The sequence below is a fragment of the Dermacentor andersoni genome, chromosome 10, assembly GCF_023375885.2.
Source record: "Dermacentor andersoni chromosome 10, qqDerAnde1_hic_scaffold, whole genome shotgun sequence".
NCBI lineage: Eukaryota > Metazoa > Arthropoda > Arachnida > Ixodida > Ixodidae > Dermacentor > Dermacentor andersoni.
The window spans coordinates 51,857,283-51,872,252 of record NC_092823.1 but is presented as its reverse complement, the minus strand read 5'-3'; the positions used below and the strand labels follow the sequence as shown (position 1 = coordinate 51,872,252).

Here is a 14,970-nt window from a genome sequence, read left to right as displayed (position 1 = left end):
TCAGCGCTGTGTTCTCGCCGCTTCGTTGGCGTTGAAGCGAGAGGCAGTTGTTTGTGCATTTTCTTGGATAAACACGCCGTTTTGCGCTCAACTACTATAATACTGAATGAAACACACCACGAAAAGACTAGCAACTGTTTATTTTGTGTTTAGTTTGTTTTTGTTTTTTCGAACTGTGGTGTACTTGTACGCCGTTACACATAGGATGCTAGGTAACCTGGATGCTTTATCTGTTGGCAGTCATTTCAATGCTCTCTTTGCAGTGGGTTAAACTTCTTTTGATATGTCCAATGTACGTTGTTCTGCAGGTGAAAGTTATATTAGCAAAACCTTGTTTTTTGCTCTCTGCAAATTTTTGCACGTAGTTTACATTGCAATTCCTCATTCTTTGCGTTACCCGCCGCAGTTGCTCAGTGGTTAGGGTGTTAGGCTGCTGAGCACGAGGTCGCGGGATCGAATCGCGGCCACGGCGGTCGCATTTCGATGGGGGCGAAATGCGAAGACACCCGTGTACTTAGATTTAAGGGCACGTTAAAGAACCCCAGGTGGTCGAAATTTCCGGAGTCCTCCACTACGGCGTGCCTCATAATCAGAAAGTGGTTTTGGCACGTAAAACCCCATAATATAATCTTTTTTTTTATTCTATGAGTTGTTCCATTGCAACTATTCACCCTTTTACACATTTCAATCAGCTTGTCCAGGGCAGAGAATTATTTCTACGTCGTGCTTGTTGGCTCTTTTTAGCTTGCACGAAACTTTATGTATCAATGGCATTGCCATAGGTCATGCTCTACCATTTCTATAATCGTCAGTATGTCTCATTCATTGTCCTTAAAATTTTTTTAGCAATTGACGCAATTAGGCTGTTAGGGAACTGGCTATTCTTTAGTCTTTCTGCTTGAACAAGTAGACTTTGTGCAGCCTTATGGAAGCAAGATTTCTTTATACATTGCATTAGGCAAAAAATCGCCACACGCCATTTATCAAGCTTTGAGGGCGCGGAATTGCATTTCATTTTATAGCTGGAGAACTTTATATCTAAAATTTATGCCAAGTTTTAAAGTTATGTGAAAAACAGCACATTTATCCACGACAACATAACATTAATCCATTATTCTTTTGTAATTGTTTAATCACTCACATGGGACAATGATGATTTTGGACAATTACATTTTTTAAAGTCATTGTAACTGCTTACTCTGATGGAATGGCAGAGTCTCATTTAGCATGCATTAGTGACTGTAATTCATTCTACTTCAATCGAAATCATTGATGTGAACCGTGTGAAGACTAAAAAGGAGTTTTGTTGTTGTCCTTGTTTTTTGTTTGAGGGTTCCTCGACCTATCGCCACAAACTGTTTGAACCAACTGAATCAAAGGGAGTCATCTCAAAACTTATTGCTGGACGAACCTATGTCTTTGAGGTAATAAAAAAGATATGCTCGAAACTCTGCCAAAGGCGAAGAAGAACTGAAGCAAGCTGTAGTGGAATTTTTAAATTGTCAGAGAATAATTTGATATAAAACAGACAATGCAACCTATTGAGAATTACCAAACAGTGGCATGAATTTTTATAACCGAAATGCTGCATGGCACCAATTGGTGCAGATGATTGTGTCTTGGCGGACATAGGGTGCAAACTTAAATGACATCCATGGACTTGATAAATTACCAGGTTTCTTTTCACTTTAATATACAGAACGCAAAGTTATGTTTGTGCACAACAAGGTTTTCGGTTAGCATGACATTCTCTTGAAGGAGAACACCTGCTTTTTGCTTACATTTAGATAGCCTTCCCTGCCAGTGCTTTACCAATTCCAGATTTTTTAACCAGATCCGTCACTCATATGAAGACGCCATATCTGGTTAATTCTTTTAAATCAACAGAAATAAATAAATCAGCTATTTATAACCATGATTGTCACGGCTCGCATAGTTGAATACTGTGGGCATAGTTGAATACAGTGGGCAAGGCAGCAGCAATACAGGCCAGATGTTCAAACGTCGTCTCTTCTTCACGCAGCTTTTCACCGGCTTGGCTGCTTTCCCGGAGTATACTACAAAGGCCTTCCTGGATGCATCACCGCCCACATGTCATCACGCTCTGATGTTCCCGCATGCGCGCGATGACTGCCCTATCTCCGCCCTGGAAGATAGTCATGGTCTGTTCCCCGCTGCATTCGACAAGATACTGACCTCTGCCACCGGTGACGTCAGCCTGGATGGCGCGCTAATGCGAGTCACGAGGCTGGCTCCGTTCAGTATAAAAGCCACGCCGCAGCTTCATCGCTTCAGTGGGCAAGGCAGCAGCAATACAGGCCAGATGTTCAAACGTTGTCTCTTCTTCACGCAGCTTTTCACCGGCTTGGCTGCTTTCCCGGAGTATACTACGAAGGCCTTCCTGGATGCATCACCGCTCACATGTCATCACGCTCAGATGTTCCCGCATGAGCGCGATGACTGCCCTATCTCCGCCCTGGAAGATAGTCATGGTCTGTTCCCCGCTGCATTCGGCAAGATACTGACCTCTGCCACCGGTGACGTCAGCCTGGATGGCGCGCTAAATCGAGTCACGAGGCTGGCTCCGTTCAGTATAAAAGCCACGCCGCAGCTTCATCGCTTAAGTGGGCAAGGCAGCAGCAATACAGGCCAGATGTTCAAACGTTCTCTTCTTCACGCAGCTTTTCACCGGCTTGGCTGCTTTCCCGGAGTATACTACAAAGGCCTTCCTGGATGCATCACCGCTCACATGTCATCACGCTCAGATGTTCCCGCATGAGCGCGATGACTGCCCTATCTCCGCCCTGGAAGATAGTCATGGTCTGTCCACCGCTGCATTCGACAAGATACTGACCTCTGCCACCGGTGACGTCAGCCTGGATGGCGCGCTAATGCGAGTCACGAGGCTGGCTCCGTTCAGTATAAAAGCCACGCCGCAGCTTCATCGCTTCAGTGGGCAAGGCTGCAGCAACACAGGCCAGATGTTCAAACGTTGTCTCTTCTTCACGCAGGTATGTTACCTCAAGAACGCCTATTGTACTCGATCTGACAACCGCTTCTTATTGCTGATGCCTTGCCCACACGAATGTCTTTCTGCATGTATTTCTGTATGTGCTGATCTTGTTTACTGCATGAGCAGCCTCTTACTGAGTGACGATATTAAAACAAACCCGGGCCCTACAAAACTTTCCGCCACTCAAACAGATGATTCTGGCTCTATGGTATCCGAAATGTTCGCTCAGCTTCTTGCCGGGCAAAATAAGGTAACAAAGGATATAGCAGACATGCGAAAATCTATCGACGCTCGATTTGAGGCCATTGAAAACGCAGAGTTGATCTTCAGCAGCAGGCACCCACGTTTAGCACAGCACACTACGATAACCTACAGAGCCAAATTCAGAAAATATCATCCACTATTAACACACTTTCTTCCCAAAATGATTTAGAAAATCGCTCGCGTCGCAACAACCTTATTCTTTATGGTCTCACTGAATCTGAGCATAAAACTAATGAATCGCTGCAATCTCAAGTTAAGAATTTTTTTGCTGACGTACTAAAGCTTGATTTTCCTCAAATTGAGCGATTGCATAGGCTTGGTAGACCTAGAGGTGGGAGACCTCGTCCCATAATTATGAAGCTCCTATATTTTCCTGAAAAGATTAGTGCTCTAAAGAATGGCTATAAGCTAAAAGGGTCTCAGTGGCGCTTATCCGAAGATTTTTCTTCAAACGTGCGCTCCATCCGTAAAAAACTATGGGACGCTACAGCACAATTCCGTAACAATGGTTCAGTGGTACACCTCAGGTTCGACCATGCGTTTGTTGATAATCAGCTCTACAATTGGGATGTTGTTTCCAACTCTCGTTGAAGGCTCCTGATCGCACCACTCACCATCATTTACCGCACTCCCAGGATAACAATCCTTGACTTAATGAGCAGGATAAACTTTGTATATTACATCTTAACGAAAGAAGCCTATCTAACAAATATTCAAGCTTTTCCTCTTTGGTGACATTGCATTCCCCGCATGTTATCGGTGTTACTGAGACCTGGTTGCATAGCGACATCTTTGACTGCGAAGTAACTCCCCCAGGATATAACGTCATAAGAGTAGACAGGGAAGCGGGCAGAGGCGGAGGCGTTGCCTTGTTTTTGCGCTCTGACCTACAGCTTTCTGTACTTCAATCCCCACTTGAAATCGAGACGATCTGTTGTAAGGTTTACATTAATAAAACAAATATAATCATTGGTGTGTTTTATCGACCTCCCAGACATGCCTCAAATGAAATAACGATCCTTAACGCGTTCATCCAAGAGCGCGGTTATGGCTCTTCAAATTTAATCTGCATGGGGGACTTCAATGTACCTAACGTCTCGTGGGCTTCATTATCGGCAACTGGTGATAACGTCCCTCTTTCTAGAGAGTTGCTTAAATTTTCACTATCCCTTGGATTGAAACAAATTGTGTCTAACCCTACTAGAGAGTCCTCCATACTAGATTTGATTTTTCTAAATGCACCGCTCTTTACATGTGGCTTTGAATGTGAGATTACGGACGGTATTTCCGATCACAAAGCTGTTATTGCTACTATTAATCTTTCAGTTTCAAGGCGCCATTATGAATGTACCAATTTTTACGATTATACTCATGCAGATGATACGTCCATACTTGATACATTAGGCATTTCATTCGGCAGATTCTACCGGTTATGCACTACCAGTGATATCAATGCTATAGTATCCCATTTTGAAAACATTGTTCATACTTGCATAGATCGCTATGTGCCATTAAAAACAAAAAAGAAAAATCTTGACCTTCCTTGGATGACAAGGGAAATACTGCATTTGAAGCGCCGAGTAGCCAGAGCACGTCGGAAGCGCCACATGAATGCCGAAACACATTACCAGTTCCGCTTTATGAAGGAAGAACTCCGTCAAAAAATTGATGCAGCTAAGAATTTTTATTATCAGTTCACTCTACCTAATTTAATTAAAAATAACCCACAAAAATTTTCGAGCCCAATTGCGCGAATGAAAAACGCCACCCAGACATTTCTATTAGATTATTCCGAAATAAGTGATCCTGGACATATTGCTAAAGCATTCAATGAATATTTTAAATCTGTATTCACACAGGAAAATGGCCTAATTCCTTCCTGCTCCACGACAACTAACATGTCCTGTGCAATTAACAATGTTACAATATCTAAGCAAGGAGTCCTCAACCTCATTTTAAATCTTGACACCAAAAACAGTCCAGACAATGTCAACAATGTGTTCCTTCATCGTTATGCGCCTTGGACGTGTCAATACCTCACATTGATCTTTGAGAAATCAGTTTCTACTTGTACAGTTCCTTGTTCATGGAAACGCGCTAGAGTCATTCCACTGTTCAAATCTGGACAGAAACAATCTCTTCTAAATTATAGACCCATTTCTTTAACTTCTCATACATGCAAACTCGTTGAACACATAATTTATAAACACGTTATCACTTTTCTCGAGTCTAATAACATTTTATGCAGCGCTCAGCATGGATTTCGTAGTGGTTTTAGCACAGTGACTCAATTAACTGAATTCACACATGACATCAGTTTTGCTCTTGATTTAGGTCATCAAGTAGATGTGCTCTTCATTGATTTCTCCAAAGCATTTGATACTGTACCACATCCTGAACTATTACATAAACTAAGCCTTATCCTTAATAACCCTCTTCTCGTTGACTGGATCCGTAGTTTTCTTTATGATCGTTCACAGTATGTTTAATTCATTTAACTCTCCTGACGCATCAGTATCTTCCGGTGTGCCCCAAGGTTCTATTTTACGGCCATTGCTTTTTTGCTTTATATTAACGACATTGCAAGCTCTGTTTCAGTAAAAATTCGGCTTTACGCTGACGACTGCGTTCTCTACAATGTCATTTCTTCGCCTAACGATCATAACACTTTGAATCAATCTTTTATAAGTTTTGTGAATGGGGCGAACTCTGTCAAATGAACTATAACTTAAAAAAACAGTCGCCATGTCCTTTCACAAGCATGCTAATTGCGCATATTTCAATTACTCCTATAAATCCACTTTTCTGCAGCGCGCATATGAATATAAGTATTTAGGCCTCCTTTTCACTCCAAGGTTATCCTGGTCAGAAAATATTCAAACAACTTGCAACGAAGGACTAAAAAAAACTTTGTTACCTAACCCGAACCCTACGTGCTGCCCCCAAAGAAACTAAACTCATTACATACAAAACACTTGTAAGACCTATTCTTGAATATGCGGCTACCATATGGAACCCTTACGAAATTTCGGACATCCACAAAATTGAACATGTTCAGAAAAAGGCGATTCGTTTCATTTACCGCCGTTATGACAAAGTTTACACCGTCATCTCATCTGAATGGGCTCGGCTTAACCCCTCTTTCTCACCGCCGTCACATTAATTCTCTGAAACTTCCACACTCTCTATTTTATTCTCCGCATTATGCTTCCCCTAACAGATATCTGACCCGTGCAAAGCCCCTAATCACGAGAAACAGCAATGACTTAAACCTATCTGTCTTTTTTGCTCGCACCAACACTTGTAAATACAGTTTTTTTCCTAGGACTATTGAACTCTGAAATGACCTGCCTGCTTCCATCCGTTGTTTACCAAATAGAGAATTTGGGGATGCTATTGAGTGCTCCCCTTAGCCATGTTACATATGCTTCTTTTGCATAGTTATTTGTTTTGTTTCCACATTTTGTATTCACCCACTCCTGCAATAGCCCTTCCTGGCTGCAGTATTTGTAAATAAATAAATAAATAAAAATAAATTTACTATTTCAGATTCAAGCCCACACAAACATTGGCCCTGGTGGAAAAGGGAGATGGGAACAGACAACGCCCATCTGGAGTATGTAATGAAAATGATTTATTACTTGCTTTTTTGTCTGTGCTGATGAAGAAGGTTAATGATCATCATTGGCTTTTATATAAACATATATGAGGCACTCGAATTAGTGACGTTGCATTTTTAGCTTGAAGGATTTTATGACTCGCACCAAGGTGTTTCGGTGGTGTAAGCAGTACAAAAAGGGCACACGTCTATGTGCTAAAATACAATCTTACGATATTACCAGTGTAAGAGGTGTGCGAACATGTTGGAACAGCGTGAAAGACAATACAAAAGGTAGCAACAATGGGACAGAGAGCTCACAATTTCCCACAATATTTTATTGGAAGAGAATATTCCCAGTAATATCACAATATTCTCTCTCTCTCTCTCGCTCTCTCTCTCTCTCTCTCTCTCTATATATATATATATATATATATATATATATGCTCCCTGAAACCTTCTTAGAGGACGTATTCCATCTCTACATTCTGGACTTTGATCTAGTTTCCCTCTGTAGCAGCTCGGTATTTGTGGTGATCTGCTTCTCAGTGTGAGGTTGCGGGTAAAACTCCTGGTTGCAGCAACCACATTCTGGTCATCAATGAATGTCGAAAAAAAGCTCATTTACTGAGATTTCATTGAACATTAAAAACCCCAAGATAGAATTATTCTAGTGCCCTTCATATCATGGCATTTCTCGAAGCACCTGTGTTGATGTGAGCGTATCTTGCATATGCAATGTCTAATCACCTAAACCTGTCCTGCATACTCAAATGCTAAACCACACTGACACATGACATAACCGTGACCTTATAACGCAGCCCCACCGAAGCCCAGAGACTCTGTCTTCCCGAAGTCGGTGACCCACACGACAGCGACGATCCGGGTCAGCTTCCGCAAGAACTTCTTTGCCAATAGCCACGGTCTGATTCACGCATACACGCTTATTGTGGCCGAAGATGTTTCAAAGGATGCGGCCAGCGCGAACCTGCCAACGTGGTCAGAAGTGCAAAGCTTCATAGTTGGCCTCCATACCAGGTACGATACACCTAAAGCAATGTTTAATGTTGCTTGAAAGGCTAAGATATCGAATACTTCTGAACCAAGCAGCGTTCTAAACTTAGGATGGCTGAAGCTTATTGCACAGTAACAATCCTATTGTTTGGGGAAACAATCATAGTTTCATTAGAAGAGGCAAGCCAACAAACATATTGCAAGTTGTTCATTACCCCGCAACTTCAATAAAACGTTAAAAACGTTACATGGGATGCACACAGAAAAAACCGACTATAAGCATTGTATTGTATTTACAAGAGGAGGCAAGCCGGAGACCAAGGCAGAAACTAGCTCGTGCTCAGGGCCTAGATGATCTTCTTTGTAATTTTTTTACATCAGTCATTTGCTTGCCTGGTCTCTTAAACTTCTTTTGTGTTTCAACACTATGATTTACCAAATGAAACCAGAGAAACCAAATGGGAAATTAACTGCAAATGTAGAATTATTAAGAAACCTAGAAATGAAAGTGGAATAAAAAGTAAATCACTGCCTGTGCAAGCCAGCATCTCAGTATACTATGAAGCCTGTGGTTGAAAGGATATGTTGCACATTTATCACCATGGCCATGAGGTGCTGACTAATACTGGTGTCACATGCGCATTTCCAGTCGTGCTCGAATGAGATCAAACTCCTCAATCATGATTGGCTCCTTTGCCAAAGCTGTGGTAAAGAGCCTATCTCGATCGAGAAATTCAATCCCAAACATGCTTGATCGTGATCTGAACTGCCCCGTGTGACCGGGGTATTATGCTCCCAGCTGGCTAACGCAAACATGTAATGCGACTGCCTGTGCGGTACGCGCCACTTACATTGACAGTATTTCGCACATCTCGTAGTTTACGATGGCAGGAGAGGTCATTATTAACTGGGCGATTGATCATGATGCAGGTGACAGAGCCGTACTACCCATTCGATGGCACTCTCATCGATGACTTCGTGATTGGTTCTGAAGACTGCAAGAGAGACAAGGGTTACTGCAATGGGCCCTTAAAACCTGGCTCGACCTACAGGGTCAAAGTGCGTGCGTACACCGCGCCGGACAAGTTTACCGACACTGTCTACTCGTACCCAATCCAGACAGGTGAGATTATTTTCGTGTTGAAGTAGCCTAAATTGTAGATGAACACTAGAAAATTACAACAAAATCTCAACGAGCTCTTGCCCATGAACACCACGTATTTAGAACCACAACATAATCATGTGTGTTTGTATGCGATTTCAGTATAATTAAATTTCACTACCGCCGCAAAGGAATGACGAGACAATAAATGGAAACTTCCGCGGATGCAGATGGACAAGCGGCTGCTTGCAAATGCACCTGTCAAATCAGTGACCACCGAAGTGGAGCCGCATCATATTCCGTATAAAGTCTAAGTGCGATAAGATGCTATCGCGTCGCGCCCACTGTGTGCTTAGTTGCGATTGAACGTCTGCGAGAGTCAAACAACATGGTGGCTTCACGAATGACGCTTTCCCGCGCTAGCAAAGGTAACGCGATCAAGCGCACATGAGGGTGCGGGGCGGGGATGAAGGGGGGAGGGAGCAAGTTAGAGCGCGTCTCGTCAGTGTCTGTGCGTGGCTGTGTGTGGCTGAGCTCATACGCAGCTGCGCACCCAGCTTTAGAGGTCATCTGCCGCGTGTGCAAAGAGCGGGCGCGCCGAGACTGCGTGGCACCATGTAAGCCGTCTTTCCGCGCGTTTAGTATCGGAGGTTGCATTATCTGAAGTTCCGGTTATCCGTGGGAACGAGAGGCAGACGAAGCATTCGCGGCCGGCGCCTTCCCTGATAGCGTCGTGCCAGTGCGGGTGACGCTATTAACCACGGGGGTGGAGTGCCAGCGAAAGCGTGGCTGGCTTCGCTTAATTCGGGCATTCGATGTGACGATATCGTCGACGTACGTGGCATGAAACCGTATCATTCGTCGCCGACTCGCGAATTTATCAATGAATTGTTTTGTCATTCAAATTTACTTTTTTTGATTTTGCAATAATTCAGAAAGTTATGCGGCCCCTTTGCGTTTAAGATGAATCGAGTGGCGACTGTACTTATTTGCATAAAAGGTCGAATTTCAATACAACGAAATTTCGATACAACGAAGCAAATTGCGGGATTTACTGACTTCGTTATATGGAGGTTTAACTGTACATCTAAACAGACACAGTCGGCATTCTGACTCCTGTAAAACCAATATCCTATAGTCATTGACAATGCGATGATAGACTACCCTATGATGTCATGACCGTTATTGCCAGTGATTTATGCCCGGTGATTAATTTACTTCTTTGTTGCAAATGACTTATAAATGCTGTGTTGGAAACATTTGCTCCTGCGTGATTATGTATATCTTCCCCCCCTCCTCCCTTTAGTGCAAGAACTCATGACAAGTACGTTGATAAGATTGTGTGATAACTGAGTACATAAATAAATAACAGTAGTGTTTAGCGACTACATATAGGTACAGACAATGAATGGTGTTATAGTGATGACAAAGAAGACAACTTCATTTCTGAGCCTAACTTTATTCTACATATTGGATCAGCATTTATTTGACTGAAATTATTTTTCCCGATTTTTATTAAGATTGTATTTATGCGCCCCTTGATTGTAACCTCTTTTAATGTTCACCCTTCGGTTAGTCTGACTGCTCATTTGCATACTAGTCTAGGTATTGCAATATCTTTTTTTTTGGTTTTCTTTCTTTTCATTTGCATTTATGACTTTTCAAATAAGAATTTTCTTGAGTTACCTCCTGCCACCCGATTCCTGGCCTGTCCCCCTTAGTGGGTACAAGCCATAAAGGAAGTCCATCATCATAATTTTCACAGTGGAGGTTGGGTATGAGCAATGTTTTGTGGCCACAAGAACAACATTAGTGCGAATTCATCATTTGACGACTGCAGTTTCTCTGTTGTACCTTTTTTCAGACCCAGACAACACTCCCCTGATTGTTGGCATCCTAGTTCCCCTCTCCTTATTGGTTATACTCGCCGTCTTATTGGTTTTCCTGAGGCGCCGGCGTCTAGGACCTTTCGCACCCCACTCCAGAGGTGACCCTCATTCCAAGGACCATGACATCGCTTCCATAGCTGAAAGTGAAATGGTAAGTACCATATCCTGAAGGACAAAATGTGCCAAGGCTTTGAACTGAGTTCGAATTTTATCTAGCTTGATTGCTGCAGGAACTGCTGATTAATTTTCAGAGCTCACCTTGTTCCATTAGTATTACACATAGCACAAATAATCAAGGATTTGTGATTAGGTTTGCAACTGCCATCCCAAGATGACTATGCAGAATCTTGTCAACTCCAACAAATCTCTCGTAAGCTCTTTTATCGTGTGACTTGGTGGTGGACGGCTAGTTTCTATTGCTAGTGGTTGTTGTGGAACAGAATTTAAAATAATGTGGCACTGTCTGAGTGAAGAGAAGACAGCATTAAACAGGAAAACTTACTACCAAGTTGGTAGAATAAAAACACAGGTGTATTGTTCATATACAAGAAGTGCTGAAATATTGATGACACGTAAATACTAGCCCAAGCACTATTGTGCCGGAAAGTTCATTTGTCACCTGTGTGCTTGATAAAGTCATTAAGAAGAACTGCTAGAGCAGAAGTATGGGTCTTGGCTTTCATTATGCCCTGCCTTGCAGCATATAGATGAAATTGAACATTACGTTCAATATCTGCATTTATTCAGAACATGACCACTTCAGGATTGGTGATGACTTTAGTTGGCTTGCCAGCCTACTTATAAATAGTAGCAGTAGGTTCTTGCTGGCTTATGTAGGTTATGACTACTCACAAAGGAAAATCTAATTACAGCCTATTTATACCAATACATCTCAGTAAAACAATCATTTAGGGGACTGCACGGAGTTCACAAGGTACTCGCTGACTTGACGGTGTGTCCGCTGTGAATACAGATAACCAGTCGTCCAGTGAAACTCAAGGACTTCCTCGAGCACTACCGCATCATGTCGGCGGACTCGGACTTCCGTTTCTCCAAGGAATTCGAGCTTCTCAAGCATGTCGGCAGAGACAAGCCGTGCGGTGCAGCCGACTTACCGGTGAACCGGCCCAAAAACCGGTTCACGAACACCCTGCCGTATGACCACTCGCGCGTCAAGCTGCTCCCCACTGATGACGAGGACGGTACGGACTACATCAATGCCAACTATATTCCAGTGAGCTTTTCCATCGGTGCTTAACTCTTTAATCACTGCTTACTCTGAATTGGTGCTTTGATTTCATCAGTGACCCGCCACATTGGCTCAGTGGCTATGGTGTCCTGCTATTGAGCAAAAAGGTTCTGGGTTCGATTCTCGTCCTTGACAGCTGCACATCACTGGAGGCAGAAAGCAAAAATGGTCATGTGTTTGAAATTTAATTGCTGCAATAAAGAATCGGAAGTTGCCTAAATTAATCCGTGGCCCCCTACGACAGTGTCTACCAAAGCCTGCAGGCTGGCTTAGGACAATAAACCTCATATTTTTAATAAAATATTTTATTTGTTTAGTCACAGTATATTTACTGGTAGTAAATAGCTGAAGTCTAGCCACATTCATCCCAAATAGTCCGCTATTGTCCTTAGATAAAGAAGGATAAACAATGTGTTCTACTGTCATGACAATCTGTAAGTCTGGGATAGAATAACGGAGAAATTTTAAACGAATGTTAAAAACTAGGTGAGTGATCTAAAAGGAAATGACAAGTGTAATTTCATATGACATAAAGATGGCAATACATAATAGGAATAAAATGCAAGTAGGCAAAGCATACCCTCTAGTGAAGAATTGGAGGAACGTGTGGGTTTGGGTCTGGTCACATGATTTGCAGATCATATAAACAGCAGTCTATTAGAGCAACAGAACGAGTACCAAGGGAAGGGAATGCTGCCAAGGGTAGCAGTAAGTCTGATGGAAAGATAACTAAAAATTAGGAAATCGGTGGTTATAGAGCAGGTTTGGTTGACGCAGGTTACTCCAGGATAATGCGACCATTTCTTAATCTCGGCTAGAAAATCATTTGCCCGCATTTGGCTGTATTAGAACAAGAGGAATGGTTATCGATGCGACATTAGCAGCCGATTACACTGATGCTGGGACGATATCAATGCTGAACAGATCTTGTGTTGTACAATGGTGATATTCCAATGAAAAAGGGGCGACTTCACAAATAAGTAGGCAAAGAAACACACCGACTCATAGCTCAACTATTGTCGTGAAAAGCCAGCCTATATTTAGGTAGAAGTACTTGCAACAGAAAAAAACACAGAACATGCCAATGAATGGCAGGAATACAGACAAACCGCTGGAAGAAACACCATGTAAATAGGTAATTATCTTTAAGTAATGCAACCTCTGTTAGTGATTCTCCACTTCTTGCTGTATCCTTTTTGCTGTTGCCTAGTTTTCTGACCATTTTTTCTGACTTTTGTGTTGTTAACCATTTCATTTTCTGCATTTTTAGCCTTAAGCGCGTTAGCCTTATGTGATAAAACATGAGGTGTTCATCATTACTTGTCCATCTCTATGCACTCATGCACTTATCTGTTCATTCCCGGTTCTTGTTTATTTGTATGTATATTTAGTTCTTTTTTTTCATTTGGAATGCGCTGGTCTTACCAGCTTTCCATCCTATGTCTTTCTAACACCTAATGATGTTTTCTTTCCCTGACTGCTCCAGGGCTTCAACTCTCCCCGTGAGTTCATCGTGACCCAGGGCCCACTACACAGCACACGTGACGACATGTGGCGCATGGTCTGGGAACAGAACTGCCGTGCCATTGTCATGCTGACACGCTGCATAGAGAAAGGCCGCGAGAAGTGCGACCACTACTGGCCTTTCGACACGCAGTTCGTCTACTACGGTGATATCCAGGTCACCATTCTCAATGAGTCGCAATACGCCGACTGGACCATCTAAGAATTCAAGGTTTCCCGGGTGAGTAGACGCTGTCTCCCGTATCCTGTGGCTGCTATAGCATTGGTGGCAAATGGCATTGTTGAACCTGAAGCAGTTTGACTTGGAACAAATGAACGAGGACCTGAGCCAAGATGCTGAAGGGTAATTTGCACAAGAAAATGGAGCAGAACTAATCGGAGGGGGATGGTCAAAGCCAAGTAATATCTTGTCGGCATATCGACTGATATATACTGCTAAGTACAGTTATTGGTTAGGTGTATTTGTTAATGCCATGCGGCATGTGAATGCTGTGAAGTGTGGGCATGTCGCAATGCACTACACAGTTAGTCTCCTGCCTCACCTCACAAGGAGTCGAGATACACGTTGTGTATTCTTTTTATGCACCTATGTTTATATACCATCAGGTATGCTATGGCCAACACCTCATGAAGCGTTGCCCTTGCTGCAAAGTAATTTTTTTGTATCCTGCATTCACGTGTCAGTGCTCCACCATAGTGCCTCATGTTTGACAGGGGAGTGCTGTGTGCGAGCTATGCAAAAAATTAGTTTCGCGCTGTCTCTCAGTGCCTCAATTGGGCATGCAGATTGCTTGGAACACCAATCTGTAAGATCTAGTTTGCGAAGTGGTGATCAGCCTGCTGAAACAGTGAGGGAATATATTCAGGAATATGTGCGGGAATAGCCATTGTGTTCATTCCTTCTTCAAGGTCGTACATATTCTTCTTTTCCCACTCAAAGAACACTGCTCATTTGCACTTCCTTTACAGGGAGACCAATCCCGAATAGTCAGGCATTTTCATTTCACGACGTGGCCGGACTTCAGGGTGCCTGATCCGCCGCAAACGCTGCTGAAATTTGTCCGAGCATTCAGGGAGCGAGTCATCCCTGACACCAAGCCCATTGTCGTCCATTGCAGGTAATGCATAAATTTTATTGTGCAAGTGTATTCTGTGACAGAAATCTTTTTGTGTGAAAGGAACGGTGCACGTCCGTTATTTGATTAGGCATTTGCATATTATGCCAATAAGTTACTAAATTTCTCAAATGATATATGAATCAAAGAAATGTTGATAACTTGCTTATATATCTATACAGGATTTTTTTAGCCTTAACAG

At 42.7% G+C, this 14,970-nt stretch overlaps 1 pseudogene; it reads left to right on the top strand.

The window, feature by feature from the left end:
- LOC126543421 (tyrosine-protein phosphatase 10D-like) overlaps positions 1-14,970 on the top strand; it is a 47,317-nt pseudogene that overhangs the window by 13,991 nt on the left and 18,356 nt on the right.